The 25,340-nt window shown below is 46.8% G+C and overlaps 1 pseudogene; it reads left to right on the forward strand.

The window, feature by feature from the left end:
• LOC123946535 lies at nucleotides 1–25,340 on the forward strand (annotated as a pseudogene).

Consider the following 25,340-nt stretch of genomic DNA (forward strand, 5'->3'; position numbering starts at 1 on the left):
ATGGTCCCCATCTCTGGGAGTAGAAGGTAGAGAGGCCCCATCAGCAGACTTGTTCAGGACAGGCTGGGAGAGTGGCTGTTGCTTACAGCAGCCCAGGACCTGCCCCCTTGAAGGCACATGTCCATGGGACCCAGCTTTGGGGTCCTGCTGCCAGCTCTGACAGTGATGCTCCTCCTGCCTTGTCCCTCATCCCTGTAGACAGGTGGTCTTCCTGGAGCTGTTCCTGCAGAGGGCACAGAAGCCCATCATGGTGGGACACAGGGTCACTAGGTCTTCATTGACCAGCGGGCTGCTGGGCCTGTGTGCCCCGCCAGGAGAGCTGGAGGGTGGTGGTCCTCATGGTCCCCAGCGCCTCTCTGGCAGGATGTGTCCATGCAGCACATGGCGATGGTCAGCTGCTTCTGTGAGCAGCACTTCCTCCATGAGGTGGATGACTTGCTGTGTGCGGATGTGGACATGAAGTTCTGCAATCACATGGGCATGAAAATCCTGTCCCTCCTCTTTGGCATCCTGCACCCCAGTTTCTACTGGATGTCACATGAGGACTTCAGCTACCAGGGCTGGTCACAGTCCCAGGCGCATATCCCCAGAGACCAGGGCAACGTTCACTACATAGGGACCTTTTTTGGGGGGTTGGTGGTGGAGGTTCACCCACTGACCTTAGCCTGTCACCAGGTGATGAGGGTCGACCTGGCCAATGGGATCAAGATTGTGCGGTGTGACAAGAGCCACTTGAACAGGTACCTGCTGGTACAACGAGCCCACCAAGGTGCTATCCCCAGAGGACCTGTGGGACCCAAGGTGGCTTTTTATGAGTCTGTCGTCCACGTGGATGTCTTCTTTGGAGAAACACCTGTTCATTTCTTCTGCTTATTTCTTGATTGGATTATTTGTTCTGTGGGTGTTGAGTTTGGTAAATTCTTTCTAGATTTTAGATACTAGCTCTTTATCTGATATGTCATTTCCAAATATCTTCTCTCATTCTGTTGGTTGTCTTTTTGTTTTGTTGATAGTTTCCTTTGCTGTGCAAAAGCTTTCTATCTTGATGAAATACCAACAGTTCATTTTTGGTTTTGTTTCCCTTGCCTCTGGAGACGTGTCTAGCAAGAAATTGCTGCGGCTGAGGTCAAAGAGGTTGCTGCCTTTGTTCTCCTCAAGGATTTGGATGAATTCCTGACTCACCTGAGGTCTTTCATCCGTTTGGAGTCTATTTTTGTGTATGGCATAAGGAAATGGTCCAGTTTCATTCTTCTGCGTGGGACTGTCCCGTGTTCCCAGCACCATTTATTGGAGGCTGTCTTTTTTCCATTGGACATTCTTTCCTGCTTTGTCAAAGATGAGTTGACCATAAAGTTGAAGGTCCATTTCTGGGTTCTCTGTTCTGTTCCATTGATCTATGTGTCTGTTTTTGTGCCAATACCATATCGTCTTGATGATCACAGCTTTGTAATACAGCTTATGGTCACCTGCCTTGGTTTTAAATGGCTATTTCTGCACTGGTGCTTGTGAAATGTGGGCGCTCACTCAGTCTGGATGTGCGTCCCGTTGGATTCCCCGATGTGCTGCTGGGGCAGCACCTGCCCCCTCCTCTCTGCCTGAGGACTCCCTCCTGCATCAGCCGTGCCCCTCCCCTGCCAGCCACTGCCAGCCTGCCGCCTGGGAGGGTCGGTACCCTGACGACCTCCAGCCCTGGGGACAGACCAGTGTGGGTGGGACATGGTCTCCAGCAGGTCTGAGCACCAGGCCACCGCGGTGCTCACTCTCCTCCTGGGGGCTCACTGTGTCACGTCCTCCCTCAGGCTCCTTGGGCCCAACTCCTCCTCTGCTCAGGGACCACTCTCAGCCCAGGCTCCACACGCTGGGACTGGGAGCAAGTTGTCTGGACCTTCTGGATTCACACTTCCATGCCTATGATGTGGGCACAAGCAGGTCTCACAGACTCGTCACCCCGTCTCCTGCCTCACTTCTTTCTTATTGTGCTGTAACTTACGTACAACTGTAACTGTTAAGCACGTTTCAGGGTCCAATTCAGTGGCAATAAATAGACTCACTGTTCTGCACCTGCCACGTCCGTCCATCATCACCACTTCTTCATCATCCCAAGCTGAACCTCTGCCCATGAGACCTGAATCCCCCAACAGAACATGCAAAGATAAAATAACAGTATGTAACAAAGAGAAAGAATATACTGATATGGGATGAAACATTCCTGCGGGCCGTCGGTGTAGGGGGATAGAACAGGGGATAATTGTATGAGGAACAGGGCTGTGGGTTCTGGATGTGGCTCTGAGAGCCTCACAGGAGCAGTAGGGGCAGGGGTTGGAATAGGGACAGAGACAGGAGCCTGGACAGATGCAAGAGCAGTAGCACAGGCTGGGGCAGGGGAAGAGGGCACTGCTCTGGTAGGGCAGGGGAAGGAACAGGAGCAGGAACTGTAGCAGGAGGAGGAGCAGGGGCAGAGGCAGGGGCAGGGGCAGAGGCAGGGGCAGGCCCAGGCCCAGGCCCCAGCCCCTCCGGGACAGCGTCAGGCTCTCCATGGGCTGGTGCCTGGTCCCCTGCTGGCTCCTGGTCTCCTGCTGAAGTCTCTCCAGGCACCATCCCCATTTCTGGAGCTGCGGGTGAAGTCAGGGCCACTCTGGCTCTTCAGAGCTAGACCCGGGTAACCAGGCCCCACATTCTGGAGACAGCCCCCTGCCCAGCTCATTCCGTTGGAGACCCTGGAATGAAGAACATGTTTGTGTTCCTTTGCGGAGACAGAGCTCAGCCCAGGGCCTCCCAGAGAAGCTACAGCCAGGAAGGAAACCTCACCGGGATGTCTCCCCAACGGCAGTCCTCCCGCTGGGTGCTCTGAGCCCAGTCCTTGCTCCTGGTCACACACCAGCCTCTGGGGTCTCCTGCCTGTGGGGCCTGGCACCAGCCCATCCCCAGACACCCACATACACCCAGCCCTGGCCTTCTCACCCTCGGGCTCGGCCTCCGTGGGCTCCGGGTCCTGGACCACAGTCCAGTGTGGTACCAGCAGGAACAGTGGCCTGGGGAGTGTCAGAGGCCTTCCCAGGCAGTCCCCTGTCCCTGATCCTGGAGAGCCCCCTATGGTCACTCCCTGTGTCAGGGAGATGGAGCAGGTATCTGTCAACCTCCTTCCTGCAATGATGATCGCTGGTGTTCTGCAAAGACAGGGACCAGTAGCCCCCCGGACGCATCACAGCCCTGCCCGGCCATCCTCACTGCCCTCCTGCCCAGTCCCCCTGCTGCTCCCAAATCAGACACACACATGTGCGTGCACAGTCCCATGCCAGGGACAGGGACCCATACCTGCAGGGCACAGGATAAACACTGGGGAGAAGCTCACAGCCCCCCACACCCTGTCTCACCCAGCCAGCCTTCCTTGACCTGGGATGTGAATGTGACCTGACCACCAGGCATCTGACCCCTTGTCCACCTGCTCTTGAGTGGGGTGGGTGCACCCCACATGAGACTTCTTCACACACACACACACACACACACACACACACACACACGGAGGGGACCTGGGACTGCACTGTCGGATCAGAGCATATGGGACTGGGGACTGGCTCTGGGACACATGGTGTCACCTTTCTGTACTTCTGGCCAAATGAGCAGAGATGTCGGGGAGCCCTGATATGACATCCCCCGTGAGGGAATGTATTTGCAAGGTGTGCTTTCCTCTGCCTGCAGCCTCCAGACTTTGGGATGTAACACACAAACATGTTCTTCTTTTGAGGATCTCCAAGGAAATGAGCTGGGCAGGGGGCCATGTCTGGAATGTGGGTGCCTGGTTACCCGGGTTCCAAATTCTGTTAGGCTCTGTTGTCAGGGAAGTGAGCTCACCACTTCCCTGGGGACTGCTTACTAGACTTCCTCCCCACATCAGAGCCCCCGAGGGTTCCCCTCCCTCAGCTGCTCAATGCTCACCCTCTACCCCATGCCCTGTCTGTACAGTGACCCCCACACAGCCTACCCACAGCCCCCACAAGGCCTGGGTGTGGATGATTTCCCCACTGTGAGGACACAGAGCTGGCTTCAGACCAGGCTCTTGCTAATGCCCAGGACTGTAACCCTGGACAGACCATGTGCCTCTCAGTGCCTTCCCAAGCTCCCCATCTGCACAGTGGGGTCTTCTGGCTTCTACTTCTAGGGACACCATCAGGGGTAGGACCCCTATATACGTTCCTAGTATCACAGGAGGCTGGAACATGCACGTGGCAATGCAAGGATGAGTGGGGGGCTGGGCGGGGCATAGAACACGGCTCAGAGGGGCCTGGGTCTGTTATGGGGCCCAGCCAAAGCCATCCTCCTCCTGCCTGTGTCCCAACCCCTATGGGAAGGTTGCAGTGAACTGATTCTGACCTTGTCCTCTTGTCACACAGATTTCCAGGGGCTCCCATTAGTTTTGGGCCCAGGTCCCAGGGCCTTGTCTGTGCCCATGTGCTGGGCAGTCCCCACAGTGGTTCCTGGCATTCCTGAATCCTGGTCACACATCTGTGGAATTCTCTCCCCTCCAGGGTGAATGGCCTGTGTGACTGAGCTCTAAGGAATAGAATGGAGCACAATGATGGGATGTTGTTTCCAACCTGATGGAAGAAAGTCTGTAACTTCTCCTGGTTCTCTCTCTGTCTCTGTCTTCTCTGTGTGTCTCTGTGTCTCTCCCAGGAGCAGGATCTGTGGTCTCTGGGGGTGATGTGAGAAACCTCGGAGGCCTACCTTCTCCCCATTTCCCTCTCCTGTTCTGGTGCTTGGTTCCCTCCTAAGGCCTCCTCACCCTGACCAGAGCACTGACTCTGGCACCTCTTCCAAATGGGGCTCCTGAGGCTGCAACAAGGAAGGTCCTCACCTTGGTCCCCACACCAGTGGTCCAGTGCTCTCCCACGTTCTGCAAACCCAGGTCCTCAGCCCCACAAGCCCCCAGGCTGTCCTCTGCTCAGAAGGACCTCCAGGGAGAACAAAGCATTTTCCCATGACTCGGAGCATGGTGGGTCAGTGGTGAAGATCCAAAGCCAACAGACTTTTCTACAAGCCTGTGGGAACCTAAGGACATCCCATCTCTACAGCCCAATTGACAGAAGAGTAAGCTGAGGCCCTTTGTGCTGTGGCCCCATCTGGACTGGGCGGGGGGTGGGTATCTCTTCCTACTTCCAGTAGACCAGGATGGTGATGGACCCCAGACCCCAGACCCCGTCCTCTCCCAATGCGCTGGAAACCCTCCTGGGCCCCTTGGGGACTCCCTGACCATCAGTCTGGCCTATCTCTTGTCCCCATGCTATGGATCTGGGGTCCTGTTACCCCGGCACCATGGCCCAGATGTCTCTGACCTCTTCTTCTTTCCCCCTTGCCACCCACCTCACTCCCAGGGTGTCTGCCCCTTCTGACCCCGGGCTGGGCAGTCAGAGTGGTGGTGTGTGTGTAGGCACACATTCCTCTACCTGTCTGAGGATGCCCAAGGTCATGTCCCCACATGGGACGGGGTGGGTAGCTATCCCTGGGGAGCTGAGGAGCTCTCACCCCCAAAGCAAACCTCATGGGCCAGGATGGGAGACAGCCCCTCATGGCTCCCAACTCTGGGGCTGAGGGGGCCTTACTCAGGCACAGCAATGCCCACTGAACACGGGAACTTCAGAAAGAACACACGCTTGGCCCAGGTCCTGCCCTAGGGTGGTGGCTGCCTTCCCCAGCGCTGGAGGAAGAGGGACATCCTCTGCTTCTCTGGGTGGGGTCCTCGGACCCACGAGCAGGCCCTGGAAGGGTTCTAGTCTACCTCTGGAAGTGCACCAGCACTGAGTGGGTCAATCACTGTTCAAACACGAACAAGGACAATGCGCTGGAGGTGATCCTGTTCAAATGGCCTGTGGCTGGCAGGGCTGGTGGCTTCAGTGCCCTCCAGAGGGCCCCTTTTCCCTGGGTGGGAAACCTGGAGTCTCTGTCCTTAGAGCATCCTTCCTGCTGGTTTCAGGACCAAGGGAGAGACTGTGGTGTGGTTTAGAAGACTCCACCCTGGCCTCCCTCCTTCTGCACACATCACTGCTCCCCAAGAAGCAGGGGCTGCTGCTCCCACATGCCCCATGCAAGGCTGGTTTAAAGCACTCATTCCCTAAAAGGCCCAGCCGCTCTGGCCCTGTCACATGCACAGTGACCACAGCTGCCTTGCTAGGCCAGGAGTCCCAGGAGGGCTCTCCTTTCTCAGGATCATGGTTTGTAGTCCCAGCCAGAGAAAGAAGTCCCATCTCTCCTCTGCTAGAGAAGGTGAATTCCTGGGCCAAATGGGCTTCAGGTGCCTGGGGACATGGGAGTCCCCTGGAGAGAAGGGTGACAGGCACCATTGTCTGAGAAAACTGAGCAGCACCCATCCCAGGCTGCAGAGGTACCCATCACCTAGCAGTGCTCGTACTCAGACTCACTCCAGGAAATTCTGGCATGATTTTTCATAGATACATTTTCAGGCGTGTTCAGAACAGCGGTGGTGGAGAGAGCAGGGAATGCACCAATACTAATGCCCAAGGAGATGGATGGTGACTCAGTCGCTTAAGCTGCTGACTCGATTTTGGCTAAGGATGTGATCTCATGGTGTGGGATCGAGCTCCATGTAGGGTCTGTGTTCAGTGCAGTGTGGGCTAAGGATTCTCTTTTCCCCCTTCTGCCTCTCTCACCACTCTCATGCCATGCCCTCTCTCGCTCTCTAAAATAAATTAATAAAATCTTTAAAAAAGGGAATCATACAGAATGTACTTTTAAAAAATTATAAAAAATCCTAGCATTGATTTGGCCATTTTAAACATTTTCAGTATAAAGTCCAGTAGTTTCAGTATATTTACACTGCTGTGACACATATCTCGAGACTATTTCATCATACAAATCTGAAATTCTCTTCCCATTGTTTTATGTTTTTCATGTAGAAAGCATATTTATTTATTTATTTATTTATTTACGTTCAGTTAGCCATCATACAGTACAACATTAGTTTTTGAGGTAGTGTTCAATGGTTCATTAGTTGCATGTAACACCCAGTGCTCATCACAACACGTGTCCTCCTTAATACCTATCACCCTGTCACCCCTTTCCCCTCCCCTCTGTAACCCTCAGTTTGGTTCCCAGAGCCCAGAGTCTCCCATGGTTTGTCTCCCTCTCTGATTTCTTCCCATTCAGTTTTCCCTCCCTTCCCCTGTGGTCCTCCACACTATCCCTCACGTTCCACATATGAGTGAAACCATATGGTAATTATTCTTCTCTGCCTGACTTATTTCATTCAGCATAATCCTCTCCAGTTCCATCCATATTGACACAGATAGTAGGTATTCATCCTTTCTGATGGTTCAGGAATATTCCATTGTATATATGAACCGTATCTTCTTTATCCATTCATGTGTTGAAGGTCATCTCAGCTCCTTATACAGTTTGGCTCTTGTGGACTTTGCTGCCATGAACATTGGGGTGCAGGTGCCCTTCTTTTCACTATGTCTGGATCTTCGGGGGGAAATACCCAGTAGTGAAATTGCTGGGTGGTAGGATAGCTCTATTTTTAACATCTTGAGGAACCTCCAAACTCTTTTCCAGAGTGGCTGCATCAGATTGCTTTCCCACCAATAGTGTAGGAGGTTCCCCTTTCTCCACATCCTCGCCAACATCTGTCATTTCCTGACTTGTTAATTTTGGCCATTCTAACTGGTGTAAGTTTGTATCTCATTGTGGTTTTGATTTGTATTTTCCTGATGGCAAGTGGTGTTGAACATGCTATCATGTATCTGTTAGCCATTATTTCTTTTTTGGGTGTTGAGTTTCGGAAGTTCTCTATAGATTTGGGATACCAGCCCTTTATATGACATGTCATTTCCAAACATCTCGCATTCCATGGGTTGCCTCTTTGTTTTGTTGACTGTTTCCTTTGATGTGCAGAAGTATTTTATCTTGACAAAGTCCCAATAGTTCATTTTTGCTTTTGTTTCCCTTGGCTTTGCTGATGTGTCTAAGGAGAAGTTGCTGTGGCTGATGTGGAAGAGGTGACTGCCTCTGTTCTCCTCCAGGATTCTGATGGATTACTGTATCACACTGAGGTCTTCCGTCCATTTGAGTTTATCTTTGTATGTGATGTAAGAGAATGGTTGAGTTTCAATCTTCTGCATGTGGTTGTCCAATTTTCCCAGCACCATTAATTGGAGAGACTTGTTTTTTTTCCATTGGATATTCATTCCTGCTTTGTCAAAGATGAGTTGACCATAGAGTTGAGGGTCCATTTCTGGAGTCTCTATTCTGTTCCATTGATCTATGCGTCTGTTTTTTTTTTTAATTTGTTTATTTGTTTATTTACAGCATAACAGTGTTCATTGTTTTGGCATCCCACCCAGTGCTCCATGCAGTACGTGCCCTTCCTATTACCCACCACCTGGTTCCACAACCTCCCACCCCCCCCCCCCCGCCCCTTCAAAACCCTCTGGTTGTTTTTCAGAGTCCATAGTCTCTCATGGTTCATCTCCCCTTCCATTTTCCCTCAACTCCCTCTCCTCTCCATCTCCCCATGTCCTCCATGTTCTCTGTTATGCTCCACAAATAAGGGAGACCATATGATACTTGACTCTCTCTGCTTGACTTATTTCGCTCAGCATAATCTCTTCCAGTCCCATCCATGTTGCTACAAAAGTTGGGTATTCATCCTTTCTGATGGAGGCATAATACTCCATTGTGTATATGTACCACATCTTCCTTATCCATTCATCCGTTGAAGGGCATCTTGGTTCTTTCCACAGTTTGGTGGCCATAGCCATTGCTGCAATAAACATTGGGGTACAGATGGCCCTTCTTTTCACTACATCTGTATCTTTGGGGTAAATACCCAGCAATGCAATTGCAGGGTCATAGGGAAGCTCTATTTTTAATTTCTTGAGGCATCTCCACACTGTTCTCCAAAGTGGCTGCACCAACTTGCATTCCCACCAACAGTGTAAGAGGGTTCCCCTTTCTCCACATCCTCTCCAACACACGTTGTTTCCTGTCTTGCTAATTTTGCCCATTCTAACTGGTGTCAGGTGGTATCTCAATGTGGTGTTAATTTGAATCTCCCTGATAGCTTCAGGGATGATGAACATTTTTTCATGTGTCTGATAGCCATTTGTATGTCTTCGTTGGAGAAGTGTCTGTTCATATCTTCTGCCTATTTTTTGATATGATTATCTGTTTTGTGTGTGTTGAGTTTGAGAAGTTCTTTCTAGATCCTGGATATCAACCTTTTGTCTGTACTGTCATTTGCAAATATCTTCTCCCATTCCGTGGGTTACCTTTTTGTTTTGTTGACTGTTTCCTTTGCTGTGCAGAAGCTTTTGATCTTGATGAAGTCCCAAAAGTTCATTTTTGCTTTTGTTTCCTTGGCCTTTGGAGACATATCTTGAAAGAAGTTGCTGTGGCTGATATCGAAGAGGTTACTGCCTATGTTCTCCTCTAGGATTCTGAGAGATTCCTGTCTCACGTTGAGGTCTTTTATCCATTTTGAGTTTATCTTTGTGTACGGTGTAAGAGAATGGTTGAGTTTCATTCTTCTACATATCGCTGTCCAGTTTCCCCAGCACCATTTATTGAAGAGACTGTCTTTTTTCCATTGAATATTTTTTCCTGTTTTGTCGAAGATTATTTCACCATGGAGTTGAGGGTCCATATCTGGGCTCTCCACTCTATTCCACTGGTCTATGTGTCTGTTTTTATGCCAGTACCACGCAGTCTTGGTGATCACAGCTTTGTAGTAAAGCTTGAAATCGGGTAACGTGATGCCGCCAGTTTTGTTTTTGTTTTTCAACATTTCCTTAGCAATTCGGGGTCTCTTCTGATTCCATACAATTTTAGGATTATTTGCTCCAGCTCTTTGAAAAATATCGGTGGAATTTTGATCGGAATGGCATTAAAAGTATAGATTGCTCTAGGCAGTATAGACATTTTAACAATGTTTATTCTTCCAATCCAAGAGCATGGAACTGTCCTCCATCTTTTTGTGTCTTCTTCAATTTCTTTCATGAGTGTTCTGTAGTTCCTCGAGTACAGGTCCTTTACCTCTTTGGTTAGGTTTATTCCCAGGTATCTTATGGTTCTTGGTGCTATAGTAAATGGAATCGATTCTCTAATTTCCCTTTCTGTATTTTCATTGTTAGTGTATAAGAAAGCCACTGATTTCTGTACATTGACTTTGTATCCTGCCACGTTACTGAATTGCTGTATGAGTTCTAGTAGTTTGGGGGTGGAGTCGTTGGGGTTTTCCATATAAAGAATCATGTCATCTGAGAAGAGAGAGAGTTTGACTTCTTCCTTGCCAATTTGGATACCTTTTATTTCTCTTTGTTGTCTGATTGCCGTTGCTAGAACTTCTAATACTATGTTGAACAAGAGTGGTGAGAGTGGGCATCCTTGTCGTGTTCCTGATCTCAACGGGAAGGCTGCAAGCTTTTTCCCATTGAGGATGATATTTGCTGTGGGTCTTTCATAGATAGATTTTAGGAAGTTCAGGAATGTTCCCTCTATCCCTATACTTTGAAGTGTTTTCATCAGGAACGGATGCTGGATTCTGTCAAATGCTTTTTCTGCATCCATTGAGAGGACCATGTGGTTCTTCTCTCTTCTCTTATTGATCTGTTCTATCACATTAATTGATTTGCGAATGTTGAACCAACCTTGCAACCCAGGGATGAATCCCACCTGGTCATGGTGGATAATCTTTTGAATGTGCTGCTGGATCCTGTTTGCTAGGATCTTGTTGAGAATCTTTGCATCCATATTCATCAGTGATATTGGTCTGAAATTCTCCTTTTTGGTAGGGTCTTTGCCTGGTTTGGGGATCAGGGTAATGCTGGCTTCATAAAAAGAGTCTGGAAGTTTTCCTTCTGCTTCCATTTTTTGGAACAGCTTCAGGAGAATTGGTGTTATTTCTTCTTTGAAAGTTTGGTAGAATTCCCCAGGGAATCCGTCAGGTCCTGGGCTCTTGTTTTTTGGGAGGTTTTTGGTCACTGCTTCAATCTCGTTACTAGATATCGGTCTATTAAGGTTGTCAATTTCTTCCTGGTTCAATTTTGGGAGTTTGTAGTTTTCCAGGAATGCATCCATTTCATCTAGGTTGCTTAGCTTATTGGCATATAACTGTTGGTAATAATTTCTGATGATTGTTTCTATTTCCTTGGTGTTAGTTGTGATCTCTCCCTTTTCATTCATAATTTTGTTAATTTGGGCTTTCTCTCTTTTCTTTTGGATTAGTGTGGCCAATGGTTTATCGATCTTATTGATTCTTTCAAAAAACCAGCTTCTAGTTTCATTGATACGTTCTACTGTATCTCTCGTTTCTACCTCATTGATCTCTGCTCTAATCTTGATTATTTCCCTTCTTGCATGTGGAGTTGGTTGGATTTGTTGTTGATTCTCCAGTTCTTTAAGGTGTAGAGACAGCTGGTGTATTCTGGATTTTTCAGTGTTTTTGAGGGAGGCTTGGATGGTTATGTATTTCCCCCTTAGAACCACCTTTGCTGTATCCCATAGGTTTTGGACCGAAGTGTCTTCATTCTCATTGGTTTCCATGAATTGTTTAAGTTCTTCTTTGACCTCCTGGTTGATCCAAGCATTCTTTTTTTTAAAAAAAATATTTTATTTATTTATTTGTCAGAGAGAAGGAGAGAGAGAGAGCACACAGGCAGGCAGAGAGGCAGGCAGAGGTGGAGAGAGAAGCATGCTCCCTGCCGAGCAAGGATGCCATGCAGGACTCGATCCCAGGATCCTAGGATCATGACCCAAGCCGAAGGCAGCAGCTTAACCCACTGAGCCACCCAGGCGTCCCTGGTCCAAGCATTCTTAAGCAAGGTGGTCTTTAGCTCCAGGTGTTTGAGTTCCTTCTGAACTTTTCCTTGTGATTGAGTTCCAGTTTCAAAGCATTGTGATCGGAGAATATGCAGGGAATAATGTCAGTCTTTTGGTATTGGTTGAGTCCTGCTTTGTGACCCAGTATGTGGTCTATTCTGGAAAAGGTTCCATGTGCACTTGAGAAGAATGAGTATTCTGTTGTTTTAGGGTGGAATGTTCTGTATATGTCTATGAGGTCCATCTGGTCCAATGTTTCATTCAATGCTCTTATTTCTTTATTAATTTTCTGCTTCGATGATCTGTCTATTTCTGAGAGAGGCGTATTAAGATCTCCTACTATTATTGTATTCATATCAATATGACTCTTTATCTTGATTAATAGTTTTCTTATGGAATTGGGTGCTCCCATATTGGGGGCATAGATATTCACAATTGTTGATCATCTTGGCGGTTAGTTCCTTTAAGAATTATGTAGTGTCCTTCTGTATCTCTGACTACAGTTTAGTTTAAAATCTAATTGATCTGATATGAGAATCGCTACCCCGGCCTTCTATTGAGGCCCATTGGCATGAAAAATGTTTCTCCATCCCTTCACTTTCAGTCTGGGTGTATCCTTACATTTAAAATGGGTCTCTTGTAGAAAACATATGGATGGGTCCTGTCGTTTTATCCAATCTGCAACCCTGTGTCGTTTTATGGGCGCATTTAGGCCATTCACATTGAGAGTGATTATTGAGAGATAGGTTTTTATTGACATCGTGTTGCCTTTGAAGTCTTTCTGTCTGTAGATTGTTTCTATATTTCTGTTCAATGATATTCTTAGGATTTTTTCTCTTTTATAGGACCCCCCTTAATATTTCCTGCAGTGTCAGCTTGGTGGTTGCATAGTCTTTTAAGCCTTGCTGGTCTTGGAAACTCTTTATCTCTCCATCCATTTTAAATGTCAGTCTTGCTGGATAAAGTACTCTTGGTTGCATGTTCTTCTCATTTAGTACTCTGAATATATTTTGCCAGCCCTTCCTGGCTTGCCAGGTCTCTGTGGAAAGGTCTGACGTTATTCTAATGGGTTTTCCTCTGTATGTAAGGAGCCTCTTTGTCCTAGCTGCTTTTAAGAGGGTCTCTCTTGAAACATAATTCCTCATTCTAACTATAAGGTGTCGTGAGGACTTTCGAGAATCTAAAATCTTGGGAGGAGTTCTTTCTGCCTCTAGTATATGAACGTTGTTTCCATTCGTGAGATTGGGAAAATTTTCATAGACAACTTCTTCCACTATATCTTCTAGACTTCTTTCTTTTTCCTCCCCTTCAGGGATTCCAATAATTCTCACGTTGGAACGTTTCATGGCATCGTTTATTTCCCTGATTCTGTTTTCGTGGCTTCTGAGCTGTTTGTTCCAGGCTTCCTCCTGATCCTTTCTCTCTATCTGTTTGTCCTCCAGATCACTAATTCTATCTTCTGTCTCAGTTACCCTAGCTTTTAGAGAATTTAGATTAGATTGGAACTCATTGAGAGCATTTTGAACATCATCCCTGGTGGCTTTCAGTTCTGCCCTAACATTGTGAACATCATCCCTGGTGGCTTTCAGTTCTGCCCTAATCAATTCTGTTTGGTCATCCATGGCTTTCTCCAACCTAGCTATTGCCTGGATAATTGTTAGTCTGAATTCCTTCTCTGACATATTGTCTATGTCGATAGCCATTAGCTCTGTTGCAGAAGGCCCATCCTCTGTATATTTCTTCTGTTGGGTATTCCTCCTCCTAGTCATTTTGGTAAGAGATGACTGAACAGATGCAGCTGGACTTATTGATTGTGGTGCAGTCAAGGTGTACCCTGGAACGCTTCTGTGCAATCAGGATTCCCCACCTAAATGAGAGAAAAAAGAAAAGAAAAAGAAATAGAGAAGAAGAAAGAAAAAAAAGGGGAAAGAAAAAAGAAAAAAAAAAGAAAGAGAGAGAGAGATAGGAAAAGAAGGGAAGATAAAAGAGAAGGCTCAGCCCAAATGGGCCACAAGGTAAGATTTATGAAGTATACAAACAAAAACAGACAAACAAAAAGACTGATAAAAGTATATGACAAGAGAAAAAAATATATATATAAGCAAAAAAAAGGGAAGAACCTCATCAGAAAGAACCCCAAGTATAAGATTTATATATTATCGGGACAAACATGAATTCACAGAAACACTGACAGAAGGAAAAATTGGGAGAGTGGTTATAAATTCTCAGTGTGGGTGAGGAAGGTTATTTTGATTCTTCCTGAAGGTATCTTGATGTTTTTGTTAAGGGACTCAACTTTCCTAAGTTACAGGGGGATTAGAAACTGGTTTGCCTATAGGGGTAGCATTGATTGGGGAAAGGGGATTACCTTGAAGTTTAACTCTATATGTATAGTAGAAAATAAAAATTAAAAAAGAATAAACTAGACTAAACTAAGTTAAAATTAAAAAAGAATTAAAAAAATAGAAAAGCAAAAGAAAAACACGGGTGTATGTATCGAAAAGTTCAGGTTAGAAGGTTATTAAAGAAGTTGATGTACTGGACATCTCAGTGTGGTGGTAAATAGGTTAAAAATTATCTGCATGTCTAAAAAAAAAAGAACCAGAATATTGGTAAAGAGTTAAAAATAAAAGTTGTATTTATGAAGTAGTAGTGGTTGTTCTCTTGAAGTCCTTTTTTTTTTTCTTCCTTCCTGGTTGGTTTTCTGGGGGAGGGACCTGCCACGTGGGTTTTCAGACAATGATGTTCCCTGAGTTAGGTCCTCCCGCTCCCTCAAGGGGGTGAGCTCTGAGGAAACTTTTTTTCAGCCTTTTGTTCTCTGGGGGTTTTTATGTTCTTTCATCTGCTTTCTCTCGCCTTGACAGCTTTTGATGGTTTTTGGAGGTTTAGAGGAGAGCAAACTGCACCCCGACCTCCCTCTCAGAGAGAAGCCTCAGAATGTTTTGCAAAAGCTGCTGGCAGAATCGGTTCTGAGTCACTGTCCCTGGGGATGCAGGAGCTCCTCGTTGTACCCAAAACCAGGGCAGCGGTGGCTGTCTAGGCAGCTCCAGACCGCCAGAGAGGTTCCGAGCAGAGATCGCACACTGAGATTTTCCCGCTGTCCCGGGCTGGGAATGTCTGGTTTTTCCAGATGCCAGAGCTCCAGGCTAGCGCCTATGAGCACCTCTCCCAAGGGAGGGTGTGGGATGCACGCGTTTCAGGATTGCCTTCTGGCCAGGCTCCCAGCCCCTCACGGGAGCCAGACCCCACTCATTCTCGGGCACACTGGCGTTCAGGCGCACTGGCGGCTCAGGGACGGAGACCTGATTTCTCCACCACACTCTCTCTGGCTCAGCGCCAGGGGAGGCTGTCCTGGGTCTGGGGACTTAGGTCCCTGACCCTAACCGCCCAGATTCCCACTATTACCACCCCCCCCCCATGATCCTTTGCTCTTTGTTTTTTGAGTGCTTTCACCCAGACTCCAAGTTAATGCTGGTCCCCAGATGCAGGGCACTCTCGTATTGGGGTATTACTTTCCAATCGGTCACCTCTGGTGGCTCCCTCCCCCTTTTTTTTATCTTCCAATATCAGTCCGACCCTCCCAGTCTGTTTTACCTGCCCCTGGCGTCTTCTGCTCCTGTAGAGATCCAGACGTGTATAATTCTGATCTCAGGCTGATTTTATAGGTGGTTGGAGTTCTTTGGTAGGTAATCAGCTCACTTTAGTGTACAGGTTGAAATGGTGCCTCCTCCTACTTCCCCGCCATCTTAACTCCCCCTATGCGTCTGTTTTTGTGTGAATACCATGCTGTCACAGCTTTGTAATATAGCTTGAAGTCAGGCATTGTGATGCCCCCAGCTTTGGTTTTCTTTTTCAACATTTCTCTGGCTGTGTGGAGTCTTTTCTGGTTCCATATGAATTTTAGGATGGTTTGTTCCAGCTCTATGAAAAATGCCAATGGTGTTTTAATAGGGATGGAGTTGAAAGTGTAGATTGCTCTGAGCAGCATAGACATTTTAGCTATGTTTATTCTGATCCATGAGCATGGAATTGTTTTCCATCTTTTTGTGTCTTCCTCTATGTCTTTTATAAGTGTTCTGTAGTTTCTATAGATCCCTTGCCTCTGTGGTTAGGTGTATTCCAAGATTTCTTACAGTTTTTGGTGCTGTTGTAAATGGAATCAGTTCCCCAATTTCTCTTTCTATGGTTACATTGTTAGTGTATAGAAAAGCAGCAGTTTTCTGTGCATTGATTTTGTATCCTGACACATTGCTGAATTGCTGGATGGCCTCTAGTAATTTGGGAGTGGACTCTTTTGGGTTTTCCACACAAAGTGTCATCTGTGAAGAGAGAGTTTGACTTCTTTGCCAATTTGAATGCCTTTTATTTCTTTTTGTTGTCTGGTTGCTGAGGCAGGACTTCTAGTCCTATGTTGAATAGCAGTGGTGACAGTGGACATTCCTGTTGTGTTCTTTTTTTTTTTTAAAGATTTTATTTATCTATTTGACAGATCACAAGTAGGCAGAGAGGCAGGCAGAGAGAGAGGAAGGGAAGCAGGCTCCCTGCTGATGTGGGGCTCAATCCCAGGACCCTGGGATCAGTATCTGAGCTGAAAGCAGAGGCTTTAACCCACTGAGACACCCAGATGCCCCCCCCCCCCCGTTGCATTCTTGATCCTAAGGAAAAAGCCCTCAGCTTTTCTCCATTGCGAATGGTATTCACTGTGGGCTTTTCATAGATGGTTTTTATGAAACTGGGGAATGTCCCCTCTATCCATACACTTCGGATAGTTTTAATCAGGAAATGGTGCTGTATTTTGTCAAATGCTTTTTCTGCATTAATTGAGAGGATCCTATGGCTCTTGTCTTTTCTTTTACTCATGTGTTCTATCATGTTGATTGATTAGCGAATGTTGAACCACACACTTGCATCTCAGGAATAAATTCCAGCTGGTCGTGATGGATAATCCTTTTAATGTGCTGTTGGATCCTATTGGCTGGGATCTTGTTGAGTATTTTGGCATCCATGTTCATCAGGGATATTGGTCAGCAATTCTCCTTTTGTATGGGGTCTTTGCCTGGTTTTGGGATCAAGGTAATGCTGGCCTCATAGAACAAGTTTGGAAGTTTTCCTTCTGTTTCTATTTTTTGAAACATCTTCAGAAGAATGGGTATTATTATTATTTTTTGAATGACAGCCTTCCTGGATAAGGTATCTTTGGCTGCATGTTCTTCTCATTTAGTATCCTAAATATGTCTTGCCAGCCCTTTCTGGCTTGCCAGGTCTCTGTGGACAGGTCTGACATTATTCTGATGTTCCTCCCTCTATCAATCCATAAGAAATCTCTTCCCCCTGGCTGCTTTCTGGATTGCTTTCTTGGTTCCGAAATTTGCAAGTTTTCCATTTTGAATTCCAATAGTGTATTTATAGACTATTTTATATTTTCTTTGTATACCCTCATATTATCTGTGAATCGTCACAATTATCCCCTCAATTCTCTCTCTCTCTCTCTTTTTTAAAGATTTTATTTATTTGTTTGACAGAGATCACAAGCAGGCAGAGAGGCAGGTAGAGAGAGAGAGAGAGAGAGAGAGGAGGAAGCAGGCTCCCCACTGAGCAGAGAGCCCAATGTGGGACTCCATCCCAGGACCCTGGGATCATGACCTGAGCTGAAGGCAGAGGCTTTAACCCACTGAGCCACCCAGGTGCCCCTATCCCCTCAATTCTTATTCTTTTTGTTTCTCTTGCCTTACAACACTTGGTAGATTCTCCAATACAATGTTGACTAGAGTAGCATTGTTTAAAGATTTTAATATACCTTTCTCAATGTCTGATAGAAAAAGCTGATAAAACATTGATAACAAATGTGACCTCATTGACATATATGGAACATTATACATTAAGTACAGAATACATTATTTTCAAATGGTCCTAGGATATTTACCCAAGTAGATGAAATGTTGGGTCATGAAGCAAATCTACACATTTTAAAGCTTGAAATTAACTAGATTATATTCTTAGACCACAGGGGAATTGAGCCACACTCACAATGAAAAGAACAGCAGGAAGTCCCTCAATGTTTAAAAATTAAATGTAACTTTGCTACATATCCTAAGGGTCCCAGAGAAAATCACAAGGGAAATTCTCAACCTTTCTTGCATCAGAGCTCACAGACAATGGCACTCTATCTGCGAAGAACAGTGTAATTAGTTAGACAGGAGTTGAGCCTTAAGTCAGAGTTCTGCCTGCCCTAGTCATATCTTGCGGCCTTGGCCTGTTGTCCCCCAATAGCTGCCCTTTTCGGTAGCCCTGAGCTAAGGGGGACAACATGGCCATTTAGAAATGGGAAGCTCCATACCCCTAGTGATGACGGTACTATTGTATTGTCCTCACCAGTCCAACAGCACATTTTCTCAGTGAAATATGATAAAACAGCAGGTTCTTGACCTTCCTTAAAGGTTTAAAATCATCTTGGGAATCATCTTTTGGAAATATGGATTCAACATATGTTCTTTATTCCAGAAAAGAAAAAGACCAGAATAGTAATCATGGTCCCCTGAGCACCTGTCTTGAGAGTCAGCACACTGGCTCTTTATGGACTTCTCCCTACACATCCAAACTATGATGTAGATATTATCAGCCACATTTTCTAGATGGTTAGACAGGGGCTCAGAGATGATTAGAGTCACAGAAGATTTGAGTGTCAGAAACCTAAGTGGGACCCCCAATCTGAACCCAAATCACTTGTTATTCCATACATGGTACCATTTCCCTCTTATCTCTGGTCTTCTCGATCTGGAAACATCTCAAGTCTCAGGATTTTCTTGTTGTGCGGTCAACTGAAATGAATTCAGCTGGCCTTTTTACCTCTGCCCGTCATGATGATTAAGCATGGAAGACCTCTAAATAAGATACTCAAATATCCCTAGGAATAGAGACATTATAATGTTTTTCTGATATTAAACTTACTGGAATAACTATCTTTTTAAAATTGATTCAGGCTGGTATATTCAGAGTGTGGTGTGAGACAGGTCAGAAATAGTATTTAAAAACACTCAGCTCAGCCTCTTCTAGACAATGAGACAATGCTTATAAACATTGCTAAACTATTCCCTTACCCACGATTACTTACTTCCCAACCATCATAGTGTTTATATGGTATGACTATGACTTAACATTAGTCAATATCTGCAGGGAAAGAACTAACAGTGTATCTAAGCTTTAGGGGGACTTCATGTTTAAGTTAGTGTTGGTACAATGAGCTACTCTGTTTTATTCTGTAGTCCAAGGGAGTGGTGCCAGACATCTCTAAGATGTTGAGAGGTTCTAAAATTCTGACTTTAAATGATCTTGTGCTTCAGAGATTGGGCAGGAGAAAGGGAGGAGGCCAGCTTCTGGCAACACCTCTGTCACCTGTGTTGGCCATGGAACAGGCAACTTCTGTAGGCATCACTTTGATCTCTTAGTAGTATTGTGAAAGGTGCTTTTGTCTCCGGTTCCTCTCTTTAGTAGTAATTAGAAAGATAATGGAAATTTTAATCTTTTACCATCCGTGGGCCAGGATTCTGGGCTCCCAGGGAAGCTATCCTTTAACATTTTACCAAGCTCAAAATGACTGGGCAAAACCTCAGAGCATGGGCCAAGCACATGTACATCTGCTCTGAGAAGAGAAAGATCACCCCAAAATGCCAGTGCAAACATAAAGATCAGAAAAACAAAAGAACCTCTCCTGCTCCCATAAGATGAAAGTCATACTGACTTGCACATATTGAAAACATAAGAAAAAACCTGTAACTTTCTGGGATGTTCTTCCTCATGATGATGTGTAACTCTGTAAAACAAAACAGAATGAATATAGAAATCTGCCCCAAATGTTCCTCCCCTGGAGCTCTCCCTCCCTTGTGAAGATTGTGTCTCCTAGACAGCTGTCTTGACTTGGGTTTGAATAAAACTCTTCTTCCTTTCTCTCTAAAATGGTTAAAAGGGTTTGTTCCTTTAGTGTTGACAATAACGATATGATTTCTTTTTAAGTGAAAAATCAATGTTCCCGGTTCACAACTTCAACAACACAGAAGGGTGACTGTTCTTGTTCATCCTGGAGCTCCCCTACAGAACCAAGCATATGTATATATTTTCCAGCACAAATGGGCTCATTCTAGAAGGATGCTTGGAAGGTCTGAGAAGCACTAACCACTCTTTTGGTGAGACTGAAGGTGAAGCTCCTCTGCTTAGAGCATTACTTTTTGGGTCTTAAAATTGCCTTGGAAATTTGGGAAACCATTGCATTTCCTCTCCCCACCCCAAGATTTTATTTATTATTTGACAGAGAGAGACATCTGAGAGAGGGAACTCAAGCAGGGGGAGTGGGAGAGGGAGAAGGAGGCTTCCCGCTGAGCAGGGAGTCAGATGGGGGCCTATCAGAGTACCCTGGGATCATGACCTGCGCTGAAGGCAACCCGCCCATGCTCTGGATGCACAGGCCAGCTTGCTCCAGGGGTGGAGCTCTGCTCCTGCTGCAGATGTGATAGGACATTTGCTTCCTGTTGGGTTCTCAGGTGCTCATCTCAGCAGGGGGCTTGGTGGGAAGCAGCCCACAAGCACCATTCTGGATTCTTGCCCAGTGTGCACCTTGCTTCCTCGGACAAGGCAGGTGTCTTCTCCTGGCGTCTGTGAATTCAGCTGGCAGACGCTCTTCTTCCAGAGCCGCACCCCTGAGAAATCATCCACTGTCCTGTGCTGTGTGGAAGAGGCCAGTTTTCATTTCTTTCTTTTCAGTTCCATACTGAAATCTCAGCTCCTGCCATTAGGTTCCAAGGCCACACAACACACCAGTCTCCTTGAAGGTCTAGTTCCACATGGGACCCTCACGTGTGAGACTGAGACGGAATCTGGGTGGCTGCGGCAGGTTCTTTCCTGAAAACTGTGCAGCAAAGCCTGGTTTGTGATGATGTCCCAGGAAAGAGGACAGGTGCACCATTCTGCCCCAGCACAGGGGGATGCCGGACCTCAATTACAGGTGGCTGGTGCAGGGAGGAGAGCTGTCTGTTTGCCAGGACCTTGGCCAGAGGGAGATGTGGACCCTGGGATGCTTCTCTGCTCATCTTTCCCAGATGAGCATATCCGGCAAGGGGAGGAAGTGTGTGTGCTCCCCTGGAATCGAGGAAGTGTCTGGTCCAGGTTTCATGTGCAAGTGAATTCCTCTTAAGGCTCATTTTCCTGATGGTCTTCAGGGTGCCATAGGGGGCACCCATTGTCCTGGGTTCCTGGCTGTGCAAGAGCTCTGGTCACCTTCTCCCCCAGGGCTCTGGACTAGGAAATCAGAGGGAGTCCGTGGTGAAACCATCTGAGCAGTACTCCATTTCCCCCTTGCTGAGATGGCCTGGTGACTGTGATAACTCCTCTGGAAATAGAAAGGAGACAGGGATGGGGTGCTGAAGGGGAGGGGGCAGTGGTCTTGCTATTCACATAGTGGCCAGGTGGGTCTTCACTAGGAAGGTGATGCTTGAGTCAAGTTTGAAAGAAGGTGAGTGATACCACACCAAGAGCCTTATAAACATAGGGGGAAGAATATGCAAAGCTGCTGGGGCAGGAGCATACCAGGTATATCCAGGAGCAGCAGAAGGCCCTGTAGGCACAGGAGACAGCTTAGGACGTGACCTCAGGGAGGTGACATTAGGGTGACAGAAAGCCATTGCAGGGCTGTGACCCCATGGGACCCTGTTTCACTGGGCCATCCTGGCTACAGTGTTGAGAACAGATGACACAGGGTTGAAGATGGGCAAGGGAGGCAATGATGAAGGTTTTCCAGGAACTCAGGCTAGAGATGGGCTCCAGTGTGGACCAGAGAGGTGGCTGGGAAGGGTTAGGCAATTCCGGGTACCTACTGAAGATGGAGCTCACAGGGCTTGCTGATGGGTTCAATATTTGGAGTGGGAGAAAGGAGGAATTGAGATAAGTCCGAGCTCTTGTGGTTTGTCCCAAGGAAGGCGAAGGAGGAGATTTCTGGGGGTAGGAGGTAGTCCGTGTTCCACCTGCTGAGGAAGGTGCCTTTCACAGTGGATCTGCTGATGTTTGGTCTGGGAGAACTCTGAACTTCTACCCTCTCAGCAACTTTCAACTACAAGTCTTCCCCACTTTTCTCAATGCTCATGGCAAGACACTTGGCTTTTTGGAAAGACCTACATTATTACTCAGCTCCAGTTTCAGGAATAAGCCTAAAGAGAATTTCTCTCTTACAAAAAAAAGTAAAGAAGTGGGCATTGCGTTTAGCATCTGTTTTGTGAGGAACCCCGACAGAGGCGGCGTGCACCCCAACCAGCTCCTCCCTGGGCACTGCTCTCCATGTCCCACTACTGGCACTTTGAATCGTGTCTGTGAGCATCTGCTGTGCTTTATCTCCATTTAGTTCAAGCATCTGTAGGATGTTGTGCCCTGAGGCCCAAGAAGAGCCTGTGTGTACCAACACAAAGCTCAGAAACTGATTATCATAGTACTTTTGGCACAGTTTATTCATTCATATATTAAAGGGATATTTCAACTTAGCTCTGATAGAATTATTTACTCTGAATGGGAATTAATATTTTTGTCCTATTAAAACGTTTGCTTCCAATAAATGCATTTTTAAACATGCTGTGTTAGGGCCAATTTAATGTTAAAATAACTATTAGGGCCTGCTTAGCCAGAGCAACTCCACATTGCCTAGATAGCCATATTGTTGTTTACATCCATGGACTTCATTCCGGGAATAAATGCCCCAGTTGTGTTCCATGGATCTGTGTGTCTGCTTTTATGCCAGTCCCATATTGTTTTGATGACAATGGCTTTTTAATCTACCTTGAAATTGGAATGTGGTGACTCGAGGTCATTTAGTCGCTTGTTTCCTTGCTTGCCTGCTTGCTTGCTTTGTTGCTTGCTTGTTTTCTTTCTATCAGTGAGATTATTTATTTATTTACCTTTACTTAGTTTGCATTTGTATTCTAAATGTTTTTCTTTCACTTTTTTTTATTATGTTCATATAATGTGTTATTTGTTTCAGGGGTCCTGGTTTGAGATTCTTTTGTTTTACACCACCAAAAGGATTCCAAGGAGCCTTGGACGATTGAAAAGGGAAGCTTGACTTTCTAGTGTCACTCAGCGGACCATCTAGAGAGTTGGACATGTCATTCTTTCTCTGAAGTTTCAGGGGTGGTGAAATCAGGAGCGTCTTTGGGAATTCCCCTGGATAGAGGCATTCTGATGGCTTCCCAGGGCATGGCGTCAGGAACCCTGGGGGGAACTTCTGGGGCTGCTTGCCGGATGCTGTTTGAGTCAGGTTATCCCCCAGGTTTTCTGTTTCCTCCTCAGGAAATTGCTGGCGGGGAATGTTTTTCTTCCCACGGAACCCTCCTGCACTGTCAGTGGGCATGCGGGTTGTTGCAGGCACTCTGGAAAAGAGCATGGTGGTTCCTCTGAAAGCTAAGAACTGAACAACCCTAGGGTCCAGCAGTTGCCCTCCTAGGAATTTCCCTAAAGGGCACAAAAAGGCACATTCAATGGGGTACAAGCACCGTGATATGGACAGCAGCATTATCAACCATAGCGAAACGATGGAGGGAGACCCAATGTCCATTCACTGATGAGTGATATATATATATATATATATATATATATATATATGAACATAGATATCTAATCTCCCACATATTCTCAGTGGAATAGGAGCCAGGTTCAGGAAGAATGAAATCTTACCATTTGCAAGGATGTGGATGGATCTAGAGTGGATTTAGTTAAGCAAAATCAGTAAGAAAAGACGAATAGCCTATAATTTGACTTCTATGGAATTTCAGAAAGGAAACATGAACATAGTGAGGGGAGAAAGATAGGTCAATGAGGAAAGAGACTCAAACTTAGAGCACCAACCGAGGGCAGCGAGAGGGCAGGGGTGTGGAGGAGAAGGGTTCAATGGGTGATGGCTATTAGGGAGGGCACTCATTGTGACGAGCTCTGGGTGTTCTATGCAGGCGAGGAATGATGAAATCCTACCCCTGAAGCAAAGGAATGAACACTGCATGGAAACAAATTGGAATGGAAGTCAAGGAAGGAAAAAAGAACACCAAGTTCTACTTCATGAGGAGTGAGGTAAAAATGGAGGGATTTTGCTCTCTTGTTCTGTCGATGATCATTTTCAAACAAACCGTGGTATGATACACCAGTTTGTTTGCAAAAGGAGCCCTCAGAAAGCTGCCAAGAAAGATTCAGATGTCAGAGCATGTCCATGTTCCATTGATATGTTCCTTCCAGTTTGCCCAGGTACAAAGGTAAGTGGAGAGAAATAGGGCAGAAGAGGAAAGGAGGTGTTAAGCAGTCAGGAAGTAGCCATCCCCCTTTCTCATGAAAGCCTTGGGCTGGTGTCAGTTGAGAAGAAGGAGAGGGGATCCCAGAGCTTTTAGGCAGGCAGGGGAGTTCCAGGTATGCCTAGAGCTGACAGGGGTCCCTGAGGAGAGCTGAGGTAGGGATGTGGCAGGCCCGAACTTCTGCTGCGGAGGTGGGTTCCCCAAGAAGCTGAGTTGAGAATGGGGTCAGGCACCGCATCAGGCTTTGGGGGGCTGCACAACATTGGGGTGTACTCATGGGGACACGCAAATTTCTTCACCTCTGACAGCTCCGAGTAGCTCCAAATGGACTGTCTTCCTGCTGGGTGTCAGGCGGATTCTTATGGTGTGACTCCAGAGTTCCCAAGCCAGATGGCTTGGGGGACAGGCCCATATAGAAGGAAGCCAGAAAACGCAACTTAGGGTTAGGGTTATGGCCTTGGGGAATGGCAGCTCCAATCAGCTGGCAGTGACGAGTGTTCACCTTGGAGTTGAGTTGAGGAAAAAGTCCTGCAGTGTGGCAGAGTTAGGGCTTCTGGCCAGGGGGATCCCTGATGGTGGGGTGGTTTAGAAGTGGGAAGGTTTCTTCCTCTCCAAAATCGATACCATTATGGGCAGAACACTCCTGAGATTGGCCAGCATTGGGTGGCCCTTCGGACCGCCCTGTAACACATGGACAAGGGCCTTTCGCTCTTGGGGCGTGTAGCTGCCACCTGGAAAACACGCTGAATCACCTCAGCCCTCCTAGGGGCCCCGGCGCAGGGGAGATTTCGGGGAACAGAGTTGAGGGAGGGGTTGTGGCCGGGCGTCCGTCTCCAAATTTAGGGTCGCTGGGGTGCCCAAGGATGGGGATGACCTCAGTGGGGGGGATCGGATGAGACCATTCGGGATCCCAGGCCAGGACGAGGAGGTGGACCTGCAGACGTGCGGCGCCCACAAGCCAGTTAGCTGGGTGTTTTCCAGCCAATTCTCATGAACGTTCTGCCCAAAGCGTAATCAATTGGGCAGAACACTCGAGAGAATTGGCTCGTGTTGGGCAGACCTGGAGTAAGCCCTGTTCCCCATGGCTGAGAGCCCTTTCTCGCTCAGGGAATGTCGCGGTCCCCAGGAAAACACTCTGAGACAAAGCAGCCCAACTGGGGTCACCAGCGCAGGGGAGCTTTCCTGGAGGAGAGTTGA

This window comes from Meles meles, chromosome 7, assembly GCF_922984935.1.
Source record: "Meles meles chromosome 7, mMelMel3.1 paternal haplotype, whole genome shotgun sequence".
Lineage (NCBI taxonomy): Eukaryota > Metazoa > Chordata > Mammalia > Carnivora > Mustelidae > Meles > Meles meles.